The 10,711-nt window shown below is 44.6% G+C and overlaps 1 pseudogene; it reads right to left on the bottom strand.

Moving 5' to 3' along the window:
• Positions 1-5,746: 5,746 nt before the first annotated feature.
• On the bottom strand, positions 5,747-10,425 carry LOC119161781 (uncharacterized; annotated as a pseudogene).
• Between the last annotated feature and the right edge of the window lie 286 nt (positions 10,426-10,711).

The following is a 10,711-nucleotide window of genomic DNA, read 5'->3' as shown; positions in this document are numbered from 1 at the left end:
GATGTACCAATATTCGTTCTGTTGAAGAGCTTGTGATGTTATCGTTATACTTTCCTAATGTATTTATCTACCTAACTAATGTATAGCCCTTGATTGGGCTGCAGTACTTAAAAATTATTTAATATTAATAATCAGACGCTTGTACCTGTGGCGTTCACTTCATTTGGGACAAAACACGTGACTAAGAACAGCAGTAATCGAAAATTCACCTGAATATTATTGTACAATCACTTCGATTAGGAACACAATCGAAAATCATGGTGCCATGGATATCCACACTGCGCAAAGCATAGCATCCACTGACATGCCTTGATCGCGTCGACGGCAGCTCGGCGTGAGCACATACTGTTGTATATGCAGGTTTAGAACAGCACACGCAAAGCTTCGCATTTGTGATGTGCGTACTTTCTGAGTCAACTTTTCGCGGGATCCTTTACATGACGCTGGCAAAGCTACACCTGCAAGCTTTGCGTACTGTATTCTATATGAAGGGTACATGTAGCTAGTGACAAGCAAGCGCTCTGGAACATGACCAAGTTGGTTAAACACGGCTTGGTTGAGCAAATCGCAAGTACGGGGGGGATTCTATTCTTGGCGAGGCTAGCGAGAAAAGACATTAAACATACGCATACAAAACGCGGATCATGTAATGAGAAATCATGAATTTTACTTGACCTGTTGTATGCAGAAGTACGGTGTCGTAGCGGCAGTCTTTGGTCTTCTCATCGGTGCTACCTGTAAGCACTGTTGATGTCTCCAGGGGTGAAGTCATCAACGTCGTTGCGGCTCAATCATCGCCGCACTAAGGTGGCTACTAAATCACATGTTCTCCGCACTTATAACCCTATTGATCTTGTCAAGCTGGTATTTTATGTAACAAAACTGCGTATCACCAATAGTTGACATGTGTGCGATCGTTCACGCACGCAAGATTTTTTCTGAAAACCATAAAAAGAAAACACGTCAGTCTTGCTAACACAGCCGTAAAAGTGAATGTTTCACAGCTAAGAAAAGGTACATCAGCAATAAAGCATTTTAGCCTATAAGCTTTGCTGTTTCAATGGAAAGAACCAGAACTGTAAACCATCTTTAAAGCAGTAAGCAGCGTAAAAACACTATCAATATTTTTTTGTGCTGTCATATTTTTTGTATATTCAGTTTCATGTACAAACGACACCAAAGCCAGTTAAATTTTTTATTTGTGCACTAAGGTTTTTCACTACTTCTTTTTTCTGGGCTCAAGACTACTTCTCCTAGGAATACATTAGGCTGGCAAGGTCCCGCTGGTGCCTCACTCAAATGACGCACCAGCAGAAAAAGCAATAATGATGTACGTGTCGGGCCTTTTAAATACAAGTTCAGCCTACCGCCTGATTTTGTTCTAAAACGAAAAACAATCAATTTTTAAAGCAGTCATGTTAATTCTCCTTCAAGTTGGAAATATAAAAGCTTGATAAAAGTCATTACATTTGAATTCAAATTTGCAACACGCAGAGCCACGTACTTGGAAGCAGTGCACCAACCAACTGAGCTATCGCAGCAATGTGAGGAGGAAACTGCAATATTATCACATGTGCTATCGTACGACGAAATACTGCTAATTCACTGATATAGCACGGTGTGTGTGGGCGCGTATATGTAGTTATACGTGCGTGCGCAGGTGTTATTTCTTGTTGTGTCAGTACCCTGCACTTGTTGAAATGATGGGCCGTTTGAGGTACTGACAGTGTTGGCCAGTGACAATCGTCGGAGTGTAGCGACTCACCCAAATTCCTCTGCGGAATGTGTGGAGCCAAAAAAATATTGTTTGCTCCCCTAGATGCCGCTTAGGTAGTTCTATTTAGAAGTAACTATTCTCATCTGGCAATGTCGATTCTCATGTTGGGCCATTACTTTAGCGCTCATGGGAGGCAACCGCTTTTTTTGCCGTAACTAACAGCTTTGCTTCGCGGGACGATGCAGTCAGCTGTTTCACATCTATGCATCAGCTGGGCGCGCATCGCGAGGAGTAGGGGATGGGGAGAATTGTAAAAGTAAAATAATAAAAACTCTAGTTTATTAATAGGAATTCTGCCGCCCATATTTGGAGCTTTTAATGAAATTTATTTAACGAAATGAATGAAGTATTTAATAGGCAGTGAATGCTGAGATAGGAAGAATTTCTGGTGTAGAATGTTTCTATTTAGGCCACTGTGGACTTTTACATGTAAAAAAACCTAACCTATTAAGAAATCAATTTGAAGAAAATTATAAGTGAGCTGGGCTGTGATATCATCTTTTCCATTCAGTGTTGCTACTTATTAAAAATGCTTAGCATCTGAAAAGACAGTGATAGACTAAATTGTGTGAATAAGACTAATACACTTTTTTTACCAGAACCAAAAATGGTATGTACTCATGATTTTTCTCGTATTACAGCTTATGTGATCTCTTCAAGATCGCATCAATTTGCATTCCTTACTTTCAGTTTCACATCTGCTAGCTGTCAAGCTGTGAGTGCAATCGAAGCCCAAATAGCATGAAAACTATTTTGAATGCAAAAGTGACATGCAATGAAATGGACTAATACATGACCTGATTCCTAACTTACTCACCTTGGTAGATTGCTCAAATGCAGAAATCAAGGATATATTGCTTCTTTTCCAGAATTGCTATACGAGACCAGTCAGTTGCACGAAGTTTTAATAGTATGTACTTTATATTAACATGCTATTAAGGAGAAAAAAAAACAAGTATGGGTAACTTGTTAGAGCTTCTGTCCTCCCAGATTCATCGTGTACTGCTGCTTCATGCCGACAACGTGTGTTTCAGCTTCTATAGGTGACGGCTAACTTTGTCATGTCGCTCTCATTTCGTTTGTTGCTTTGTCTACAAGTTCGCTTTCGTGCCTACACTTCATGATCGAACATTTCAATTGATAATTCCTAATATTTTCTTACAGCTGTATTGCTTTTTTTCAATGCAGGCAAGTTCAATTGAGCTCACTGAGGACATGTTGGGCTAGAAGATGAAACGAGTCTATGGGATCATTTTTTTCTTTTTAACAGCCAGCGAAGTTCACGGTTCTTCGGAAAGTAGTCAAAAAGCTCCTGAAGATGCTCAAGTCATCGATATGGATACTGATCTTGGCTTTTATATTAGAAATTCAGCAGTAATGCCTTCTGGGATCTCTGTAAGCAGAATGGAAGCTTTGTGCTCGTTGTTGACTTTGTTTTAACAACTAGACTGCAATGGACACAAGTGGATGGCTTGCAAAAGCTGCATATTGCAGTAGTTTGGAAAAAATTTGCATCTATTGAAAGTGGTACAAACAGCAATTTTAAAAGCTGACTTGGCTCTGGCAGGCAAATATCCTTTATATGGACAAGACTCTGAGCTATTGTGAAAGATGGAAAAGGCGGAAAATATTATTGTATCTTGGTGCACGATATGATGATGACTTGATAGTGTGCTTCTGGTGGCCCCGTGCGCAAGTATGGGCAGTGTTGATGATCTACGGGACAAAACAAACAAAACAGCTGCTTGTACTTCACCAACAGAGCCAACTGTAAAAATGTGTCAATATCTTCAGCTTGGGTGAAGATGTGACGAAAAGATTGTAACATGTCGTGGTTTCAGGGCACAGTAAGAACTTATACTAATGTATACCTAATTTTTCAAGATGCACTGATACTTACTAATGCACTATCTAGGGCCCTTGAAGGCTTTGCCTTGCATTTCAAGGTAAAAAAAGCAACTGGAAATTTTGCATCAATACATTTGAATACAAATTTCACAAAATCAAAGACATTTTATTTGTGCTACTTTTAAAGTGTTGGCAAGCTTTGAAGTCCCGTATAAGTGGATGAATTGTTTCAAGTCATTTGTAATCAGCATCACCTGTTCACATTGCAGTCAGTAGGATCTTGAGCTCATGGAAGTCAAATCTTCCCGTAAAAAAAGAAACTAATACATTTTTACATTTATTGCGCGCCTCTTTGCATTGTTAAATGTGCTGCACCTGTGAATACCAAAAAATTGCTGTCAATTGACCTAGGATGCCATGTCAAATTGTTCATCATGCATATATGCTGATATGTGCTTGCCGTGCACCAGGCATACACAAGAGCTTCGTATTGGTTACGGCTTTGAATGTAGTTTTGTATTTATTGCTATGAGAAGGCTATAAAACAATACAATGTATATTATAGGTGCTCCTTTATTGACACACTTATTAACACAGTGTTCTTTTGAATTTTGATTTATTTTATTACTACTAATATCTGTTGGGCAAGTATACTAGGACAATATGTAGTACATTTACATATTAACGGCCGTAGAAAAGCTTTGTGTAGTGTAATTGACTACGTATTTTAAAATAAACTAGGCACACCACTGCATGGTTTCGGTTTCTGTGCCTTTTGTCAGTCGTCAGTTCCATATTGTGTACAGACTTCGTGTTTTAAGTAAACAACAGGACTGTCTCGTGTCCGTTGATGATTTGAAAATTACCTGGCCCAGGCTTGCGGTGTTGCGCCACATGAAGATGTGGTTTGTGCAAAAGAATATGACATACCAGAGGATACACATGTCAGTAAACTCACCCATGAATCAACTTACTCATATTCAGATCAAGCAGGAAGTCTGAGTCAGAGTAAGTTTGGGTAAGTAACACTTTGGGAAGTTTTAGTCCAAAATTCGGGTTCAGAAATATTTGGGGGCTGAGTTCAAGTCAGCCATAAGCAAAAAGTTTATTTCTTGAGTGAGCAAGCATGAACTCCAATTTTTGTCGACCTATGGTCCTACCAACTCAACTTCATTACTATCATACTTATGTCGGCCTATGTTCATTCTTGTGCCCACCCACATGCTTCAGTGCATGACAATTTACAGTCCCCCTAAATACTTGTTCATAACAGGCGTAAGTTACGGTAGTGCATCTTTGGCCTTAGACTACAATCTCTTTCACAGGACAATATTTTGATAAAAATATCGCATGTGAGTGTTGTAGCCTCGAGTGATGAGCAGAGCCAGAGTGGCCGTGAACGAAAAACAGTAAGACGGTTTATTACTATAAGAATACAGAGTACAAAAGAACACTGAGCACCCGGATCACAGCACTTATATAGCCATGAAGCACCGGAGCTATCAGCGTGACGTCACAGAGGCTTCGCATGACACCACGCTCCTTCCCACAATGTTTATGGCCTATTGGGAGGTTTTCAATTGGGAGGTTTTCTTGTACGAGCACTGCGTCCAAGATTCTGAGCACCTAGAGGAGACACAGGTATTCGGAGAGGAGACGTTGCCGGAGCAGAGCCTTGATGTGGAGTTGCATTTGGTTGTTCCGAGAGAGCTGAGTTTCCGGGTTGCTCCGGCGGTGCGGTAGCAGACCTGGGAGACGCGCGAACCGGAAGGGGACGGGGGCTCCTAGGAGGGGCTTCGGACCCAGGGTCTGGAGTTGAGATGGGCACGAAACAGGGACGCTCACTGGGGCCTTCTTCGCCACTCTCAAAGTAGCGCGGACGTAAATTGCCTACATGCACGAACCTGTTTTCGGATACTACGTGCAAAAGGTACGTCAAGGCACTGCACCTTCTTTCGATGACACCTTTCAGCCACTTGGGATCACCTGGACTTAGGCCTTGAAGCAGAACGCTTTCCCCCTCTTTGTGGGCTCGTTCCGACCTTCATCTTTCAAAAACTAGGGCCTTTACTTCGGAGAACCGTTCTTCCATCAGTCTCTCCCGGTCTGGATGTAGCATAGTCAGGCGAGTGCGGGGCGACCCCGACAAAAACAGTTCTGCTGGTGTCTGCCCCGTGGTTGTGGTCGGTGTGTTCCGGTACCTGAACAGAAAGAGATCTATGCGGTGCTGTAGGGTCTTACTCTGGCCCGATGACCTTTCGTCGAGAAGCTGTCGCGTAAGGTCCCGTTTCACCGTCTGGACGCTTCTCTCGGCGCTTTCATTGGACGCAGGGTGGTTGGAGGTGTTCTGGTGTGCCGCACTCCATTCTTAAGCAGAAACTCCGTGAAACTCTTTGCCGTGAACTGAGGCCCGTTGTCCGTAACAACCTTCTCTGGAAGTCCATACGATGCGAACAACCCACGCAGCCTCTCGACGTTCTTTTCGGTTGTTGTCAAACTCATCACAAACACCTCCACCCACTTGAAGTGTCATCCACCAGCACGAGTGGCCACTTGTTGTCTGCGAATGCCAAATCCAGTTGGATTCGCTGCCATCTGTGGCTCGGCCAACCCCAATAATGTAATGGGGTCTTACTTGAAGCGTTCTGCGTCAACTGACAAGTACAGCAACTTTTAACAACATTTTCAATATCTTGAGTTAACTGAGGCCACCAGACATAGCTGCGCGCGAGCATTTTCATACGCGTAACTCCGGGATGACCTTCATAAAGAAGTGCCAATACTTGTTGTCACAAAACGAGCGCTCAAAAAAGGGCGCGCCGCCAAACTCTCGCGACGAAGCGCCAGAGAGACGCCTCGAGGTCAACAATAAAGAAAAAAACAAGTATGCAAAGACTCCTTGGGCGCGCGTCGCTTTCCCTCAGAAGCGTAGGTTCGCCGACGAACCTCCTCACATCGGCGGCTGAGCAAGCCCTGGAAGGCTCTCGATGGAAAGGGGCGTCGTGTTGCAGCGTCGCGTCATCTGTCGCGGACGGCCCTCGAACCGTCTCGCGCATTCCCCAGCCTTCACTGCGTATCTCGCTGACGAAACCATCAGACTTTTCAGGAATCTAACGCTAAGGGTATTTGAGCAAGCAGCAGAGACGGGAGATGGAGGAGAAGAAGAAAGTATGCGCCAGAGTGCGTAGGGTGTTCCGCCGTGTACTTGGCGAAGGTTTTGCCCACAGTGACAAAGTAGGAGAAGAAAGAATGTCACGCCAGAGTGCGCAGGGTGCTCCGCCTTGTCGGCAAAGCCTTTTGTCCTCATGACAAAGGAGGAGAAGAAGAGAATTTCTACCTGAGGGGTGAAGACTCGTGCTACAGGCAAGAGTGTGTGTCTACCGCCAGCAAGGGAAGACGCGTGGCAACAGCTGCGTGTGGGAAGCCGACGTGTTACCGGCGAAGAAGTTTGGTGCTTGGAGAGCGGCCAATTGAAGACGCGAGGTTTCCTGGAAGAGAAACTTCGGGGGCAGTGAAACGACAATAGCGCTGAACTTTGAGTGAGTGATTCTCGGAAGAGTATCATTCATAATTTTGTTCTGAGGACTTGGACTGAATAAGTTTTTGAATGCTTTAGTCTTTAAGTGTCTTGGTTGTTCGATGCATGCGACTGCATTGTAGTGCGTATTGTTGTTTGTGTCCGTTGTTTTGAGTGTGGCTGATTGTACTGTGTAGTACGTTGTTGTATCGGTGACATATCGTATTCAACTAGTGTCGAGTGTGCATATTTTTGTATCGATTGATCTGCCATAGTTGAGAATATAATTTTGTTTTGTTCATCAACTCTCGGCTCTGATTTTTTCTTTGGGCCACAGCTAGGGTCCGCTGGCGCACCAAATATGACCACTTCTAAATTGTCCACGCTTTCGTGGTGCAGTTCGGGGGCCGATACTTCGGCCCTTGGATTTAGCCCGGCGATCCCCTCTCTAATTAACGGGACCTGTGACACTTGTTTACGCAAACAGTGCGGAACAATTACCCGATTTCTCCACGTAACGCACTGCTGATCTACCAATAGTTCATACCAGCGAACAAAGTACGGTTCGAATTCACTATCAGTGACATGCGTAGGCCAGTCATTCGTCGTGTATCACAACAATTTCGATAGCACTCTATCAGTACTCGTTTTTTTGCTGATTATGTCAGCAGAAGGCGGAAGTTCATTGACAACAGAGAAAAATAGTACGTAATCTGAGACATCTCGCTTATTCGCCAATGGCAATCGCGAAAACGCGTCAGCGTTTCCTATGTTGCTGCCTTTTTGGTACACCCATCTGCAATTGTATCCCGCCAGTAGCAAAGCCCATCGTTGCATGCGCGCTGCAGACATTACTGGAACTGGTCTGACGTGCCCCAGAAGGCTGGTTAATGGCTGGTGGTCCGAAATAAATATGAAAACTACGCCCAAATAGGTATTTGTGGAACTTCTTTAGCACAAATACCACGGCGAGAGTCTCTTTTTCACTGTGAGCATAACCTTTCTCTGCTTTGCTCAGTGCCCTAGACGCATAAGCAATAGGTTCTTCCACCTTATCAATCTTATGAAACAGAATGGCGCCCACGCCATTCAAGATGCGTCACACACCGGCTATATCTCTTTCTTGATTCGTAGTATTTCAAAACGTTTCCTTTCCGTCAACCACGTTTTACCTTGCTTGAACACTGGCTCTGCCTCACGGGACCACTTGAAGCCTTTTTCTTGGTTCAACATGTCATACAGTGGTCTGAGTCTCGTGGCCACGTGGGGAAAGAACTTAGCATAATAGTTTATCAACCCTAAGTAAGCTCTTAACTGTGCTTCATTCGCAGGTGCAGGGGCCTCCGTTATAGCTTTTACTTTTTCCTCTGACGGGCGTAGGCCCTTTTCGTCCAGAACGTGCCCCAAATACAGAACGGAAGTTTGGAAGAACTTACATTTCTCTTTTTTCAGTCGAATGCCTGTTTCCAGAAACCGAGGCTGCACAATTTTCACTTTATGGAAACATTCTTCAAAGGTAGCTCCTGCTATCAGCACGTCGTCTAGATAGCACGCTACCCGACCAAGTCCTTTCAACTCGTCATCCTTAACTGCCTAAAAAATCGAATGTGCACTCGTTATGCCATAGGGTAAGCGCGTACACTTGAATAACCCCAAATGCGTGTTGATTACGACTAGCAACTGTGCTCGGGGATGCAATTCCAGCTGCTGGTATGCAGTGGACTAACCCAACACCGTGAAATATTTGCAAACGGCCAGCTTTACAAACATATCCTCAATCACGGGAAGGGGGTAATGACCAGTTTTTAAGCATGGGTTTAGTGTCACATTGAAATCCCCACACACCCTGACCTGGTTGTTTGGTTTCAGCACCACTACTAGTGGCGTCGTTCATTCACTCTGCTGAACAGGTACTAGCACTCCGGTTTTCACGAAGTTCTGCAGTTCCGAAGACACTGCTTCTTTAACTGAAAATGGGACCAACCGCGTTTTACAAAAAAAACGGGTGTGCTATTATTATCTTTAAGCGCTAACTTAATGGCCCTGTTCTTAATTAGACCCAAGGTAGGCTAAAAAACCTTAGGATATTTTTCAAGCAGCAACGCCATTTTGTCCAAGCAAACCCCATACACACTAGCTCAGTCCAACTTCAGTGCTGACAGCCAGTCCCGCCCCAACAGCTATAGTGTTAGTACTCTAGTCTGTTTTCACGACAATTAGTGAAGTTGCTTATGCTGACCATTGTGCTCTACGGAAACGTTTAGCTTCCCTTTTACCGTCAGCGGAGTGCCACCGTAGGTTTTTACCTTAAGTCTGCATGGCTTTAAGGGTAGGCTGGGCCAGTAGTTCTTGCACAGTGACTTTGGTACGATTGACACAGACGCCCCTGTGTCAATCTGCATGCGCACACTTTTTTGATCTAGCTTCAGGCAAATTTCGTCCAGTCTGGTGCGCCCCTCACAGGAATAGATATTGTACAGTTCACCCGCGTCAGTTTTCCTCGTCTATCACGTTCGCAGCGTCTTTATCTCTGTACCTACACATCTTCGCTAAGTGTCCAACCCGTTTACACACCCGACAACGGTACTTGCGAAATTTGCAGATAGATGCTTCATGCTCTGAGCCGCATCGGAAACAGTGCGGTGGTTCCGCTCCACTGGTGCCAGCAGGCATCCCCGAAGTTTATGCTCTCCAGCGTGGTGGGCGTTTCCCGCTATCTGTTTGGAGGTTAAGGGCGCTGATCAATCCTTTCGCCGACTTGAGCTGAAAGTCCTGGCTTTCTTTCCGGGCCAACTCGATACTCCTAGCAATATCGCAGGCATCTTTAAAAGCCAACTTGCTTGTCTTTAGCAGCTCTGCTTGTTTTTCTTTGTCACAAAGTCCTGCCCCAAACTGGTCGCGCAGTGCGTCGTCCAAAAACGTTCCGAAATCACAGCATGTCGCCAACCGCTTAAGCTCTACAGCAAAAGCTGTCACCGCTTGCCCATCTTGTTGAAAACAACAATTGAATTTGAAATGCTCAGCAATCAAAGAAGCTTTGGGAATGTACTGCTTTTTCTGTGTCTGTACTAACTGAGTGTACGTCTTGTTTTCTGGCTTTTCTGGCTCCAGCAACGTTTTCAGAGTTTCGTAGGCCTTTTTTCATATTGCCGTTGTGAACACTGACACCTTCAGGTCGTCGCTCACCTGGGAGGTCTTCAGGAAGTGGTCGAACCACTCCACGTAGGACTAAAAATCTGTCACCGTCCTCCATGAACTGATCGAGCCTTCCCAACGTCGCCATCCTGCCTGTATCTTCGCAGCGCTTCGGAATCGCCGGTAATGGTGTCTTCTAGTCCAGTGGAATTTGAATCCCATCTTCGTCGCCAGTCTGTTATAGCCTCGAGAGACAAGCAGAGCCAGAGTGGCCGTGAGCGAAAAACAGTGAGACGGTTTATTACTACATAAATACGGAGTACAAAAGAACACTGAGTGCCCGGATCACAGCGCCTATATAGCCACGAAGCATCGGAGCTATCAGCGTGGTCCAACAGGCTTCGTATGACACCACACCTTTCAATAAAAATGTC

The sequence above is a fragment of the Rhipicephalus microplus genome, chromosome X (genome assembly GCF_043290135.1).
Source record: "Rhipicephalus microplus isolate Deutch F79 chromosome X, USDA_Rmic, whole genome shotgun sequence".
Taxonomy (NCBI): domain Eukaryota; kingdom Metazoa; phylum Arthropoda; class Arachnida; order Ixodida; family Ixodidae; genus Rhipicephalus; species Rhipicephalus microplus.
The sequence above is the reverse complement of the archived record's forward strand: the minus strand, read 5'-3'. Positions and strand labels throughout refer to the sequence as shown.